Source organism: Berghia stephanieae, chromosome 11 (assembly GCF_034508935.2).
Source record: "Berghia stephanieae isolate SIO BIC M18660-M18661 chromosome 11, UCSD_Bste_1.3, whole genome shotgun sequence".
In the NCBI taxonomy this organism is placed as follows: Eukaryota; Metazoa; Mollusca; class Gastropoda; order Nudibranchia; family Aeolidiidae; genus Berghia; species Berghia stephanieae.
The window spans coordinates 19,431,448-19,446,781 of NC_088370.1; the positions used below are offsets into that span (position 1 = coordinate 19,431,448).

The following is a 15,334-nucleotide window of genomic DNA, read 5'->3' on the forward strand; positions in this document are numbered from 1 at the left end:
GTATCAAAAATGAGCATATGTATAGATAGTTTTATTCAACTACCATTAACAAGTAAAATCTAAAAACATTAGCTTTGATTCTACGCCTATAAATTTGTCTCAAAAATATAAAATAAATAGGCATGGGGTAAAAGTAACCCAGGGTAAACTACGGATATAGTCGGTGTTAGGGTTGAGTGGGTTAAATAAAGATTATAGCTTGCTGATCCATTTTTTTTTTCATTTATTAAATAATTTATTTGTTAAAGGGATTTTTCGACGCTTGTGGTATATATCATTTAGATAACATCAGTGCCAGGAAAAATGATATGGTCAAAAGATTATAATTGATTTAACAAATAAAGTAGGCAAATTAATGCAACCTGTCCAACAGAGAGTAAAAGTCGATAGCAATGCTCAGACCTGTCAACCCTTCATATTCCAAAAGTGGAATCAGAACGTCAGAAAATAGGAATTTGAGACCAAAAAAATAGGAATCTTTTAACAATGGATAATTCTGTATCAAAATCGACACCAACTTTGTCACCAAACACATACAGACAATATTCCGGCACTGCTGGCAAAACTACACATCACATGTATTAGGTAATGGAATGGGGAAAGGGGGGAAGGGGGTGCAATTCATTTTCCTATTAGCTCAGTTTTAACAATCATTAAATAGAAAATCCACCTTTTACCCCCCCCCCCCCCCCCCCTTCTCTCTTCATTTTTTTTCTTCTTACCATTACCATCATTTTTGAAAATCTGAATTTTAGAGACAATGTTGGAATAGTGGAAAAGGAACAGGGTGAAAATAGGAATGATTCCGCCAAAAAGCGGAAGGGTTGGCAGTTATGCATAATGCTATGTGTCCGTTTGTGCTTAGTTTGGAAAGTTTCTCTCCAGCGGCACCAAACACGAAGAGTAAAGGGATTCACTTGTAGGTTTACAATAAAGTAATAATGGTAAACTATTTGACACATATGTGCGTTCAGAGAGTAGACAGAGATATAGGGAGAGAGAGAGAGAGAGAGAGAGAGAGAGAGAGAGAGAGAGAGAGGAGGAGAGAGAGGGAGACGAAAGAGAGGGGAGGAGAGAGAGAGGGAGGAGAGGAGAGGGAGAGAGAGAGAGAGAGAGAGAGAGAGAGAGAGAGAGAGAGAGAGAGAGAGAGAGAGAGAGAGAGAGAGAGAGAGAGAGAGAGAGAGACAGAGAGGAGAGGCCAGGGGGGGGGTGTTGGTGATGACGATGACGATGATGATGATGAGAAGGGGAGCGATAGAGTATGAGAATGAGAAAGAACAAGATGTGTGTGTGTGTGTTTGTGTGTATAGGGGGGATCACATAATTTAACGTCTGCCAATAACCGATTGACTATTTGAAATGATCCTGAAAAGATACGATTGACAAGTCACCCACTCTACGGCCCGCCCGGCCTTTCACAATCACAACCAAACAGTCCATTGGGACAACCATTGTCAGTCAGGCAAGCCTATAAAGTCGCTGAGGACCGGACCGAGGACCGGTCCCACGGTCTTTTAGCTGTGAACCGTGGTCCGGTCCCAAAGAGGAAGACCGCCGGCGGTCCTCACTTCTTATCACCTTTCAACGGTCTGGCGCCATACTACTTCCCCAGCGATTCGTTGCCTCGGTCCTTTGCCTATCTTCCACCAATCACCACCCATCCCACTTAATTAATCGCACCCACCCCCCTTTGCCATACACTAAACGACACAGACGACCATAGAGGCAGACGACCACCTCCCTCCACTCCGCAAACCGCCCTTTCGTGTGTGAGATGGGGGAACAGGAGGCGCACGCCTTGGACGATTCCATTATACGGGGTAAATTTCAAAATTTACTACACCATAATGATCGCAATGACAATGATCTATGATGAAGGCATGACCCCTCTTCTCTAATGGGTTATTGTTTGAAATGTATGTGACTACTAAAGATGTGTGTGTGTGTGTGTGTGTGTGTGTGTGTCTCAAACCTAGCAAGTTGCAAGTCTGATTTTTTGTTTTCTTTTGTCCATCTCTTGTCGCCACTCCTTTCTATCGCATTGTTGTCATTTAAAATAATACAATAATATTAAAATTTCGTTTGGTGTTTTAACTAATCAAATAATATGAGTTTCATTAGTTTCTTCCTTCCAAAAAAACCAGTTATAACGTCTGTATTTTTAAAAGGTCCAATAGAATATTTGGGGACCCCGATAGCTCAGTTGATAGAGCACTCTCTTTATACGCACAGGGCCAGAGATCGATCCAGGGTGCAGTCGAGTTTTTTCTTTAATCCCTGTCTACTCAGCAGTGAATGGGTAGCTGGGTTTGTTAGATCTGGCGAAAAGTCACCATCGACCCCACTTATTACTTATTACTTATTACCGCATCCACCCCCTCTTATTATAACTTCACGTCTCTCTCTTACTCTTCAATGCTCGCTGCCCTCTCATTGTGTGTGTGTGGGGGGGGGGGGGGGTAGGAGTTGCGTGTGTGTATAAACGCCACGAACAACTCGATCAACGCCTTGGGTGATTCCATTATCTCCGTTAATGGGGATAAATTTCAAATTTTATTCACGCTAAATTATCGAAGTAACAATGAAGTACTGTGATCAAATAAAGAAGGCATCACCCCTCTTCTCTAATTAGGTTACAATTTGAAATGAGTGTGACTACTCCGTGTGTTTTACTCCTGTAGACCACGGTTTTCATCGTGTAGCGGTCTTTAACGGTTCAAGAATGAACGATCCCATGGTCCCAAAGGTCAAAACGGTCTCTCAGGAATGTTCAATGTCGAAAAGGACCGCCGGTCCTAGGACCGGTCCTTGCGGTCTTCATTTCCCCAGGACCGTAGGACCGTGGTCCTTAAGCTTGCCAAGGACCGCCCCGCACCACTGTAAAGTAGTGCTGGGTCGAGTTTGAAACGATCAAATCGAGCGGGTTTTCGATCGAGTCCTCTAAAATCGAGTCGGTTTCGGGCGGGTTTCGAGTCAGTGACGTCATCGAGCAGTGATTCGTTTGAAAAAAAAAAAACACGAGCAACTCGTTTGCCACAGGAAACTTCACATACCCCTCCCTCTCTTATGTCTGTGGCTGGCTTGACTGCAGCTGGTTATGATGGGGGCTGCCAGATGGCCAAGTTCAAAATTGGTTACTAAGAAACGCTTTTCTATTATTATTCATTTTAAAAAAAATATTTTATTTTAAAAAAATGAAAAGATAAGTTTATCCAACTGTAGTCGATTGTTTTGTTAATCAAAACAAATGAGTTTTTCAAGGGAGTCAGAATGCTTGTGGTGTTTGGCTATTTGGGGTCTATTTGACTACTTGGGCAAGAAGAAATCTGGCTGTCTGGCAGCCTTGATTATGATCGTTCGTCGCATCACACACACACACACACACACACACACACACACACACACACACACACACACGCCATCAAACAGTTGTTGATGGTGAAGGGTTGAGACCCCCCCCCCCCCCCCCTCCCACCACCATCATCCCGCTGTCACCTTAACATTTCATATTTATGTCGCGCCAAAAGTTGTCGGCCGCCCCCACCTCCCATAATTTGTCACTGGTCGTCATCGCCTCTTGTGTGTGCGGGAAAGGTCGTGCCTTTCATTTCATTATTTGAAAAATAAATGAACAAGAATGGTGTGTTTTTATTAGGTAGGTAGATAATAATAATATTTAGCAGGTTCCACACCCAGACACACACGGATTGCCCGGACACGATGATAACGATGCCGACGACAATGGATGACGATGATGATGATGATGATGATTATCGTGTTTCTGTTTAAAAAATGAAATACTTTAGCAGGTTCCACCCCACCCCCCACACGGATAGACCGGACCCGAAGATGATGATTGTGGTTTTGCTGGCTGTTACGGCTGTGATGAGGATGATGATAATGATGATGATGATGATGACGATGGCGCAGATGGTGATTATTTGTTCGGTCGCTCAGTGGTACGGTGTCTCTTGTCACAAAATCAAGCCTTATCAATGGCCGGATGAGTGACAGTGATTGTTGAAAATTGTGATCCAGACGTTAAGTCCGTGTGTCAGGCACTTGACTCAGGTGTGAATGTATTCTTATCTTATAAGCAATGACGGGTATTGTAAAGAGCTTTAATACAAAAAGACTCCAAACAGCGATCGGTACCTACTGTACGAAATGGATGTATGGTCGATATGGCGTGCCGGAGGAATAAATTAAATAAAATATTGTGAAGTTCATTGAGCATGGTAAATCCTTGGAAATGCGCTTTGAACTAATACACCTGCTAGACAACTCCGATTCCAATATAAACGACTGATTAATATTCCCATATATAAACTATAGTTAGCTGAAAATCTTTCTTTGTCGGGACTCCAAAAGTATGGAACGAATTAGACAAAGAAATCAAAGGGTCTTTTAGGAGCACTGATTGATTTTAGATTGATTATTACATTGAAATGTGTTGATATTTATTTTATCCATTATTATTAGGGTGGTGGTGATGATGATGATCCCGCTGATATGATGGTGATGATAAATAAATTAAACATAATTCCCTTTATTCATCCCATAGGGGAGATTCGTCTTTTGGGTCTATTCTAAGGGAAGACTGGAATAACCCAAGCGATAGCCGCAGTGCAGCGCCGCAAATTTAGTTAGGGCAAGGTGACTTGCTCAAGACCACTCAGCGGCGGGTGATCGAACTCGGTACCTTTCGGGTGCCAACCAAAGACCGTACCGCTGCCCCTGATGATGATGATGATGATGATGATGATGATGATGATGATGATGATGATGATGATGGGAACTAACAAAGAATACACAGGCATCTAAAATTGAAACATTCCATATTCAAAGCTAATGTTTTACTTTAAAAAATTGAGCTTTACAATATCCACTAAATGTGATCAAAGCGCTTTGTAAAGGGGTCCCCGGTCAACAGCAACATTTGATATGTAGGACGGGACATGCCGCCTGTTAGGCGATATTACAATTTTTCAGACAAAGACAACGCTGTTAACGGCCAGGTACTCATTTTACACCTGAGTACGGTGAGAGAATGTGAGTAAAAAGCCTTGTCCAAAGACTCAACTATGCACCGAGCGCGAGGCTCGAACCCAGGACTTTCCGATCCCAAAGCGGGTGTCATACCACTAGACCATTATAATGCACGAGACCCATGGTCGACTAGAGTACTACCTATAGTTACGTCATGACTAGACCACATAGCCGCACTACTGTAGGAGTGTTCATTGATAGAGGGATGCGTGTGTGTCATAGAAATAGCCTTAGTGTGTGTGTGTGTGTGTGTGTGTGTGTGTATGTGTGTGTGTGTGTGTGATAGTCAAACTTTAGTAGGTTTAATGAAGTCTTGTCACACACGCGTGATACACCTATACGAATTTCCCTGCCACTGCCACCCAGACACACTAACATCTGACAAGGAGTGAGGGCTGTGGAAGAACCACAGACTACCGTGTGCAAACATTGGCGATTGGTATCGGATGGCAAACTGTGATCGTTTGAATTTGAAATGATTCGAAACACTCGTTACCCCTCCGCTCGCTCGAATCCTGATCGTCTCAAGCTCGTCTCACGTGTCAAGATCGTCTCAAGCTCACAACCCGCCTGATCGTTTTACGATCGAGTAATCGTTTTACTAACTCGCTCTTCCGGCATTGAGATCGAGCACTGACTCGTGGCTTGGCGCTCGATCGTCGATCGAGTAAAAGCGATCAAATAACCCAACACTACTGTAAAGTATTCATTTGGTAAGGAGTGGACTAGAGGCAGGACGGGAGACAAACAAGACAGATTTTATGTAGTAAAGTAGTTCGTCGGATCCATTGGACCTATGGTGCTGGAATTTATATCTATCAACTGATTTTCTTTTTCTGAACAACCTCTCTCTCTCTCCCCCCCCCCCCCCCCCCTTTGTACCCAGTTTTGTTTTTATGTATTTAAGGGTTTTATGGCGCTTGCAAGATTTTCTATTTAATGATTGTTAAAACTGAGCTAATAGGAAAATGAATTGCACCCCCTTCCCCCCTTTCCCCATCCCATTACCTAATACATGGGATGTGTAGTTTTGCCAGCAGTGCCGGAATATTGTCTGTATGTGTTTGGTGACAAAGTTGGTGTCGATTTTGATACAGAATTATCCATTGTTAAAAGATTCCTATTTTTTTGGTCTCAAATTCCTATTTTCTGACGTTCTGATTCCACTTTTGGAATATGAAGGGTTGACAGGTCTGAGCATTGCTATCGACTTTTACTCTCTGTTGGACAGGTTGCATTAATTTGCCTACTTTTAGGTACCACAGGCGAGCGCCGTGAATCGGTGGAAAGTTGTTATCGATGGCGTTGATCGTGAAAAACTCTCCACTTTACCTCACAATATCTCAACTTCTAATGCTCGAAACAAAATACAATTTGTTTTATTTTAAAGATCAACTTCTGATCTTTGTAATGCATCTTAAAACATACTTTTGCGATTAAAAAGAGTTTCATAATCAATCGCGAACGAGACCCGGTTTTAGATAATTTTGCCTAGCGGATCGCGAGAAAATTTCGAGGTCGCGATTTTCTCTTTTCATTCACGTTGTGAAAATCAAGGTTAACAACAAGATATGAAGTGAGTAGAAAAGTGCTAGAAGACAATAGAGAATAAAAAATTTTTTTTCGCGGCGGTGGTGGGGTTTGGTGGTGGGGTTTGAACCTGCGACCTTATTGGTACGACAACTCCGCCTGGCAGGTGAGAGCGTGGCTCTACCGTGTGAGCTATCCACGAACACAAAAATATTCGTTTCAAACCCAAAGTCATTTCTAGATCCCTCTCTCACCCACTTCTTGAGACCGCCGATTCGTTCACCACTATCGCGAAGTAATTTTGACCAGCAGTTAAGCTTAATAGCCAATATTCTCATCACAAACATATAACATAGAAACGATTGAGACATTGAGTATGCTCCGGTGTATGGGGTGAATTTTTAATTCAGAAAAGTGAGTGGAGCAGGCACTTATGTTGGTTGAAAATCAAGGTTGTGCCGCGGAGAATTGGCGTATGATGCTAAGAATAGTATCATTAGAAAGGGCAAAACTTCCTCTTTCTTTTGACTAGTGCTGGGTCGAGTTTGAAACGATCAAATCGAGCGGGTTTTCGATCGAGTCCTCTAAAATCGAGTCGGTTTCGGGCGGGTTTCGAGTCAGTGACGTCATCGAGCAGTGATTCGTTTGAAAAAAAACAAAACACGAGTAACTCGTTTGCCACAGGAAACTTCACATACCCCTCCCTCTCTTATGTCTGTGGCTGGCTTGACTGCAGCTGGTTATGATGGGGGCTGCCAGATGGCCAAGTTCAAATTTGGTTACTAAGAAACGCTTTTCTATTATTATTCATTTTTAAAAAAATCTTTTATTTAAAAAAAATGAAAAGATAAGTTTATCCAACTGTAGTCGATTGTTTTGTTAATCAAAACAAATGAGTTTTTCAAGGGAGTCAGAATGCTTGTGGTGTTTGGCTATTTGGGGTCTATTTGACTACTTGGGCAAGAAGAAATCTGGCTGTCTGGCAGCCTTGATTATGATCGTTCGTCGCATCACACACACATACACACACACACACACACACACACACACACACACACACACACACACACGCCATCAAACAGTTGTTGATAGTGAAGGGTTGAGACCCCCCCCCCCCTCCCACCACCATCATCCCGCTGTCACCTTAACATATGTCGCGCCAAAAGTTGTCGGCCGCCCCCACCTCCCATAATTTGTCACTGGTCGTCATCGCCTCTTGTGTGTGCGGGAAAGGTCGTGCCTTTCATTTCATTATTTGAAAAATAAATGAACAAGGATGGTGTGTTTTTATTAGGTAGGTAGATAATAATAATATTTAGCAGGTTCCACACCCAGACACCCACGGATTGCCCGGACACGATGATAACGATGCCGACGACAATGGATGACGATGATGATGATGATGATGATGATTCTCGTGTTTCTGTTTAAAAAATGAAATACTTTAGCAGGTTCCACCCCCACCCCCCACACGGATAGACCGGACCCGAAGATGATGATTGTGGTTTTGCTGGCTGTTACGGCTGTGATGAGGATGATGATAATGATGATGATGATGACGATGGCGCAGATGGTGATTATTTGTTCGGTCGCTCAGTGGTACGGTGTCTCTTGTCACAAAATCAAGCCTTGTCAATGGCCGGATGAGTGACAGTGATTGTTAAAAATTGTGATCCAGACGTTAAGTCCGTGTGTCAGGCACTTGACTCAGGTGTGAATGTATTCTTATCTTATAAGCAATGACGGGTATTGTAAAGAGCTTTAATACAAAAAGACTCCAAACAGCGATCGGTACCTACTGTACGAAATGGATGTATGGTCGATATGGCGTGCCGGAGGAATAAATTAAATTAAATATTGTGAAGTTCATTGAGCATGGTAAATCCTTGGAAATGCGTTTTGAACTAATACACCTGCTAGACAACTCCGATTCCAATATAAACGACTGATTAATATTCCCATATATAAACTATAGTTAGCTGAAAATCTTTCTTTGTCGGGACTCCAAAAGTATGGAACGAATTAGACAAAGAAATCAAAGGGTCTTTTAGGAGCACTGATTGATTTTAGATTGATTATTACATTGAAATGTGTTGATATTTATTTTATCCATTATTATTAGGGTGGTGGTGGTGATGATGATGATCCCGCTGATATGATGGTGATGATAAATAAATTAAACATAATTCCCTTTATTCATCCCATAGGGGAGATTCGTCTTTCGGGTCTATTCTAAGGGAAGACTGGAATAACCCAAGCGATAGCCGCAGTGCAGCGCCGCAAATTTAGTTAGGGCAAGGTGACTTGCTCAAGACCACTCAGCGGCGGGTGATCGAACTCGGTACCTTTCGGGTGCCAACCAAAGACCGTACCGCTGCCCCTGATGATGATGATGATGATGATGATGATGATGATGATGATGATGATGATGATGATGATGATGATGATGATGGGAACTAACAAAGAATACACAGGCATCTAAAATTGAAACATTCCATATTCAAAGCTAATGTTTTACTTTAAAAAATTGAGCTTTACAATATCCACTAAATGTGATCAAAGCGCTTTGTAAAGGGGTCCCCGGTCAACAGCAACATTTAATATGAAGGACGGGACATGCCGCCTGTTAGGCGATATTACAATTTTTCAGACAAAGACAACGCTGTTAACGGCCAGGTACTCATTTTACACCTGAGTACGGTGAGAGAATGTGAGTAAAGAGCCTTGTCCAAAGACTCAACTATGCACCGAGCGCGAGGCTTGAACCAGGACTTTCCGATCCCAAAGCGGGTGTCATACCACTAGACCATTATAATGCACGAGACCCATGGTCGACTAGAGTACTACCTATAGTTACGTCATGACTAGACCACATAGCCGCACTACTGTAGGAGTGTTCATTGATAGAGGGATGCGTGTGTGTCATAGAAATAGCCTTAGTGTGTGTGTGTGTGTGTGTGTGTGTGTGTATGTGTGTGTGTGTGATAGTCAAACTTTAGTAGGTTTAATGAAGTCTTGTCACACACGCGTGATACACCTATACGAATTTCCCTGCCACTGCCACCCAGACACACTAACATCTGACAAGGAGTGAGGGCTGTGGAAGAACCACAGACTACCGTGTGCAAACATTGGCGATTGGTATCGGATGGCAAACTGTGATCGTTTGAATTTGAAATGATTCGAAACACTCGTTACCCCTCCGCTCGCTCGAATCCTGATCGTCTCAAGCTCGTCTCACGTGTCAAGATCGTCTCAAGCTCACAACCCGCCTGATCGTTTTACGATCGAGTGATCGTTTTACTAACTCGCTCTTCCGGCATTGAGATCGAGCACTGACTCGTGGCTTGGCGCTCGGTCGTCGATCGAGTAAAAGCGATCAAATAACCCAACGCCCAACACTACTTTTGACACTTCCTGCCCCGATATCAGATTCAAAATGGCGGAGCGAGTGGCGAGGAAAGCACATTGTCGTGCTATTTTTAACATTTTTTAATACTTTTAGCGATGTCCGCTCACGTCTGTTTAAATAAGCAGAGAGCTTAATGTTCCAGCTTTATTTTGATATCAAATACAACCAAATCGGATGAATTTTCACGGCACAATGAAAAAAATAAACCCGCTGGTGAAAAGAACCTAGTCCAGGGTTGCCAGTTTGGCATTTTAAATGCCAGATTCCAAAAATCTGGCATTTTTGAAAACCGTTTGGCATTAGAAAAATCATTTGGCATTTGGCATTTTCTTTTCTTGTATATTATACTTCAAATAACACCTTTTCTCAACCGTTGTGTAGTGGTTTAGCACTCCACTTAGTAGTCAGTAGGTAAAAAATACCCCAACAGGAAATTTAGTATAATTCAAAAAAAAGAAAAGAAAAGAAAACATGCAAGCCACCAGGATATGATAGTAAATTGTCTATCAAAAGTGACTAGTTTTCTTAGTGGGGGTGGGAGTCAACAGACTTTGGCATTTTTTTTTTTTGGAGTGTTTTGGCATTTTTTGAGTCTTCCCCTGGCATTTTGTTGAAAAATAATCTGGCAACCCTGACCTAGTGTGGGGGGGGGGGGGGGGGGGGGGGGGGGGGGGGGGGGGGGGGGGTCGTTTATTAGTTTATCATCAAACAAGTTGATTGGGCTTTATTTGTTTTTATTGCATCATACTATACCTGACCTGGGGCTTGCTTTATTTTTTAAAAACAGATTGAGAGCTGCAGAGGTGGTTTATTTTCTCTTTCTTTCCCTCCTCTCAATTACATTCATTGTTTTGTGGTTTAATCAGTTTCTGGATGCAAGGTATTTACCGGACAGATTCTATGTTAAATTGATTGTATATGGCTTTGTCTGAAAGAGCTTGAGAAGTTAATTCATTTGGTATAAGTTATGTTTGTATGTCTTTTGTTGACGATTTTCTATGAATTTTTAAAGGTATCTAATATTTTTAGTTATGCCTAATATTGAATTTCTATCCAAAATCCTTAAAAATTTTTGGATGCCATTGATAATATGTTGAGATGCTTTTGCTTCTATTGGATAGAGATAAGAATGACGAGTAATTTGATGTTAAGTATGTCATCCTATCTTTATTAGTTATTTTTTTGTTAATATTTTGATTTTGTGTATTTTCAGTATATTGACACCATTTTTTCCATGCCGTAATTTTGAGCTTGGCAGTGACCTTCGGCTCAATATAGAGCAATTACTATTTTCTCCACATTAACAAAAAAAATTAGGCTAAGAATTTATATACTTTTTTGCAAAGATATTGAGTTTGAGTAGTATACATGTTCATTTTTTTTATCTATGAGGCTCCAAATATGGGTCCCTGGGCCTATATTTCCCATTTTTTTATATTTTGATGCTGTTTCTGTCATATTTGAGGATGGTTTCATTTAAGTATCATTGTTTTTTCATCTTAATATCTGCTTTTATTTTGTTTTATGATTGCATGTTTATGCAAAAAATGTTTATTTTAAATGTTATATAACCACCTTTTTTGTTTATGGCGTCATAAAGTCGGCAAAAAATGCGTAACCGGAATATGTGGGAAAAAATTGTAAGTTCAATAAAATTCATTTTATCATATTTCATTTATTTGTTGACGGATTTTCATAATTCTTTTTGTGTTGTTCATTAATTTCAAAGCACTTTACAGTGGTTTAACTCTTTTTATGATAGCTCAATTTTGAAATTTTCGCTTGTGGTACCTACTACTTTATTTGTTAAATCAATTATAATCTTTTGACCATATCATTTTTCCTGGCACTGATGTTATCTAAATGATATATACCACAAGCGTCGAAAAATCCCTTTGCAATGCAACACATTTAGGTTATATCAGCGCCAGTAAAAAGGAAGAAAATGGGATAGTAAAAATTTCTAGAATTACAATTAAAGCACCCAAGAGAAAGGAAGACAAAGGGGAACTGGGAACAATTAAATAGGGATCAGATGTAGATTCCAAGAGCATACCATCAATGTACTTAGTCTGGGATCACCTATCCACCAAAGAGAAATACACTCAAACACTTACATTTCATTATACATTAAACACAACAAATATAATAATATATAAGAGAGAGATGAACGTAGACAAACTAGACAGATTTTATGTATACAGTAAAGTAGTTCGTCAGACCCATTAGGCCTATGGTCTCGGAGTTTATAATATCTATAAACTGATTTTCTTTTTCTGACACCCCCCCCCCCCCCCCCGGGTGATTGGATAGGTGAATTTGTTAGATATGGCGGACAGTACTTTGCGATAGACTAGCGTCCTTTCACAAGGATAGCAAGCAATTACTTTTGTCAGTTTCACGCTGTAGCACAGGTCCCCACTAAGAGGAAAACACTCATATTTTTACAAATCATATATGTATATCTAATCAACAAACAAAACATAATACAGTGCATAACAGAGAGATGATTTACAAGGGAAAAAAATAGCATCTCTCTATCAAAACTAACCATACATTTGACTGTTTCCCTCTCAGCCAGGGTACTCGGCCAGGGCCTGGACAAAACCAAGTGATCTCATTCCAAGACAAAGACAGAAAGCATGTTGGAAAACATAATATAGGACACAGAAGACACAGTAAGTGCCTCCCTGCCCACTATGGGAGGTCAGGAACCCCACACAGCTATGGGAGGTAGGAACCCCACCCAGCTGTAGATCTATATAAACCCACAGGACTACCTTATCCTTCCATAAGGAAAATGTTCCAACCCCTGCCCAAAAATGTATAAGGAAACGAATAATTTGTCTCAATGATTAAATTTATATCTTTATTGCAGTAATCCTTCATGCATATTAACGTATTTTACAATTAATAATTTCAATCAATGAATAACAACAGTAACAACAATAATAATAATAATAATAATAATAATAATAATAATAATAATAATAATAATAATAATAATAATAATAATAATAATCATCATAATAATAATGATAATAATAATAATAATAATAATAATAATAATAATAATAATAATAATAATGATAATAATAATAATAATAATAATAATAATAATAATAATAATAATAATAATAATAGCATGAGCAATGATTATAATATAATTTTACAATCACTTTGGTTTTCTCCAATCCATATCATATACGACTCACTACACAAAACCTTATAGTGTTGTGTTCTCCAAGTTTGTTCCTCTTATAAAAATAATTAAACAAAATCACTGTATCTTATACACGTTCTGAATGTCTTTAGACAAGAGTAATCTAGATTTAAAAAAAAAAATTATTATTATTAAAAAAAAACACACAAAAAAACCTAAAAAAAAAACAAACAAATAAAAAAAAAAAAGGAAAAAAAATAAACAAACCCAAAAAAACAATAACTGAAAAGAGTAAACCTGGCAACCATTTCCAGCCAGTCAACCACGCCTATCACAAACGTGAAAGACTACAAATTTAGCATAAGTTTTTTTTACAAGTTATGCTATAATATAGAGCTTGCCATACTTTTTGAGCCATTTAAGCGTGTGTTGTTTGTTTGTTTGTTTTAAAGAGCTTGCAACTCATTTAGGTCATTTCAGCGCCAGTAACAAAGGATGAAAAAATGGAAAAGTCAAAATATTTAAGAGTTACAATTAAAAGCATATGAGAAAAAGTAAGACAAATGGGAATGGTTCAAATCGGGAACAGTTAGAAGTAGATTCAAAGAGCTTATGCCAGTGTACTTAGATTGAGACCACTGGAAAGTCTTTGTTTGCTTTTACAAGTTTTACAGCGACTGCAACATATTTTACAATAGTAAAATAGTAGGGAATTAACAATTAAAGCGCTTTGAGCACGTTTAGTGGATATTGCGCTGTATAAAAGTTCAATTTTTTTTTTTAAAGCACCCAAGAAAAAGTTAGTCAAAGGAGAATGCTTCAGATTTCAAGAGCACACTATCAGTGTTCTGAATTTGAGATCACTTAAAAGTCTTGTCCCGACACCAGCACAGGGTCTCACTAAGATTTGTTTGTTTTTAAGAGTTTTACGGCGCTTGCAACACATTTAGCTCATTTCAGCGCCAGTAAACAGAAGAAAATGGAATAGTAACAATTTTCTAGATTTACAATCAAAGCACCCAAGAAAAAGTAAAACAAAGGGAAATTGACACAGTTTAAAAATTCCCTGTCCTTCCATGGGAGGTCAGAAGACCCAACCAAGCAAATTCATTTTACATACGCCTACAGAAAAGAAAGCTGGGGGAAAACCGTTACGTAAATTAAATAAATAAAAAAATAAATGAATAAATAAAATAATTAATTTTATAAAAATAGGAAATTCAGAAATCAGAGAGAAAAAAAATATAAACAAACAAAAATCAATAAAATAAAATAAAACAGGCTTTTATACGAGTATCTCTGTATGATGATTAGTCCCATATTATAAAATATCCCAATATATATATTATATATATATATATATATATATATATATATTATAAGCAATCAAACAATGCTAGATGCCAATACTGACTTGAGGACTCACAGAGTCTGTAAGTAAAAAAAAAAAAAAAAAAATTTTAATAAACATCTTGCAAGATAGGCACTTGCCGAGCTTAAAGTATACCAATTGTAAATTAATAAAATACAAACATCGTGCTAAGCTGAAAGTATGTTTTTTATTGTTTTTGAGAGTTTTATGGTTTTACGGCGCTTGCAACACACTGAGGTCATATCAGCGCCAGTAAAAAGGAAGAAAATGGGATAGTAAAAAGGTCTAGAATTACAATTAAAGCACCCGAGAAAATGTAAGACAAAAGGGAATTTGATCAAATAGGAAACAGATGTAGATTCCAAGAGCACACTTTGTACTTAGTTTGAGATCAACTAAAGTCTCATCCGGACACAAACACAGGTCCCACTAAGAGGAATACACTCAAATGTTTACAAATAATATATAATATGTAAACAAAACAATACAGTGCATAACAGAGAGATGATTTACAAGGAAAAAAATATCATCTCCCAAAACTATTACATTTGACTGTTTCCCTCTTGGCTAGGTTATCTGGCTAAGGCCTGAACAAAACCAAGTAATCTCATTTCAAGACAAAGACAGAAAGCATGTTGGAAAACAGATAGAGGGGGATAGAAGACACAGTAAGTGCCTCCCTGCCCACTATGGGAGGTCAGAAACCCCACCCACTAAGCTGAAAGTATACATAATGTATATTTATACTTTATGCACAATGTAATCAACACACCGATATGAAACCCATAGAATTTACAAACCAACTTAA

The 15,334-nt window shown here is 39.2% G+C and overlaps 1 long non-coding RNA gene across 1 annotated transcript in view; it reads right to left on the minus strand.

Moving 5' to 3' along the window:
* Positions 1–11,777, minus strand: part of LOC144956713 (uncharacterized) — a 224,672-nt gene extending 212,895 nt beyond the window's left edge. Inside the window, exon 1 of the long non-coding RNA XR_013642003.1 lies at positions 11,567–11,777. This is a non-coding gene — a long non-coding RNA (uncharacterized LOC144956713). The remainder of the gene's footprint in view (positions 1–11,566) is intronic.
* Between the last annotated feature and the right edge of the window lie 3,557 nt (positions 11,778–15,334).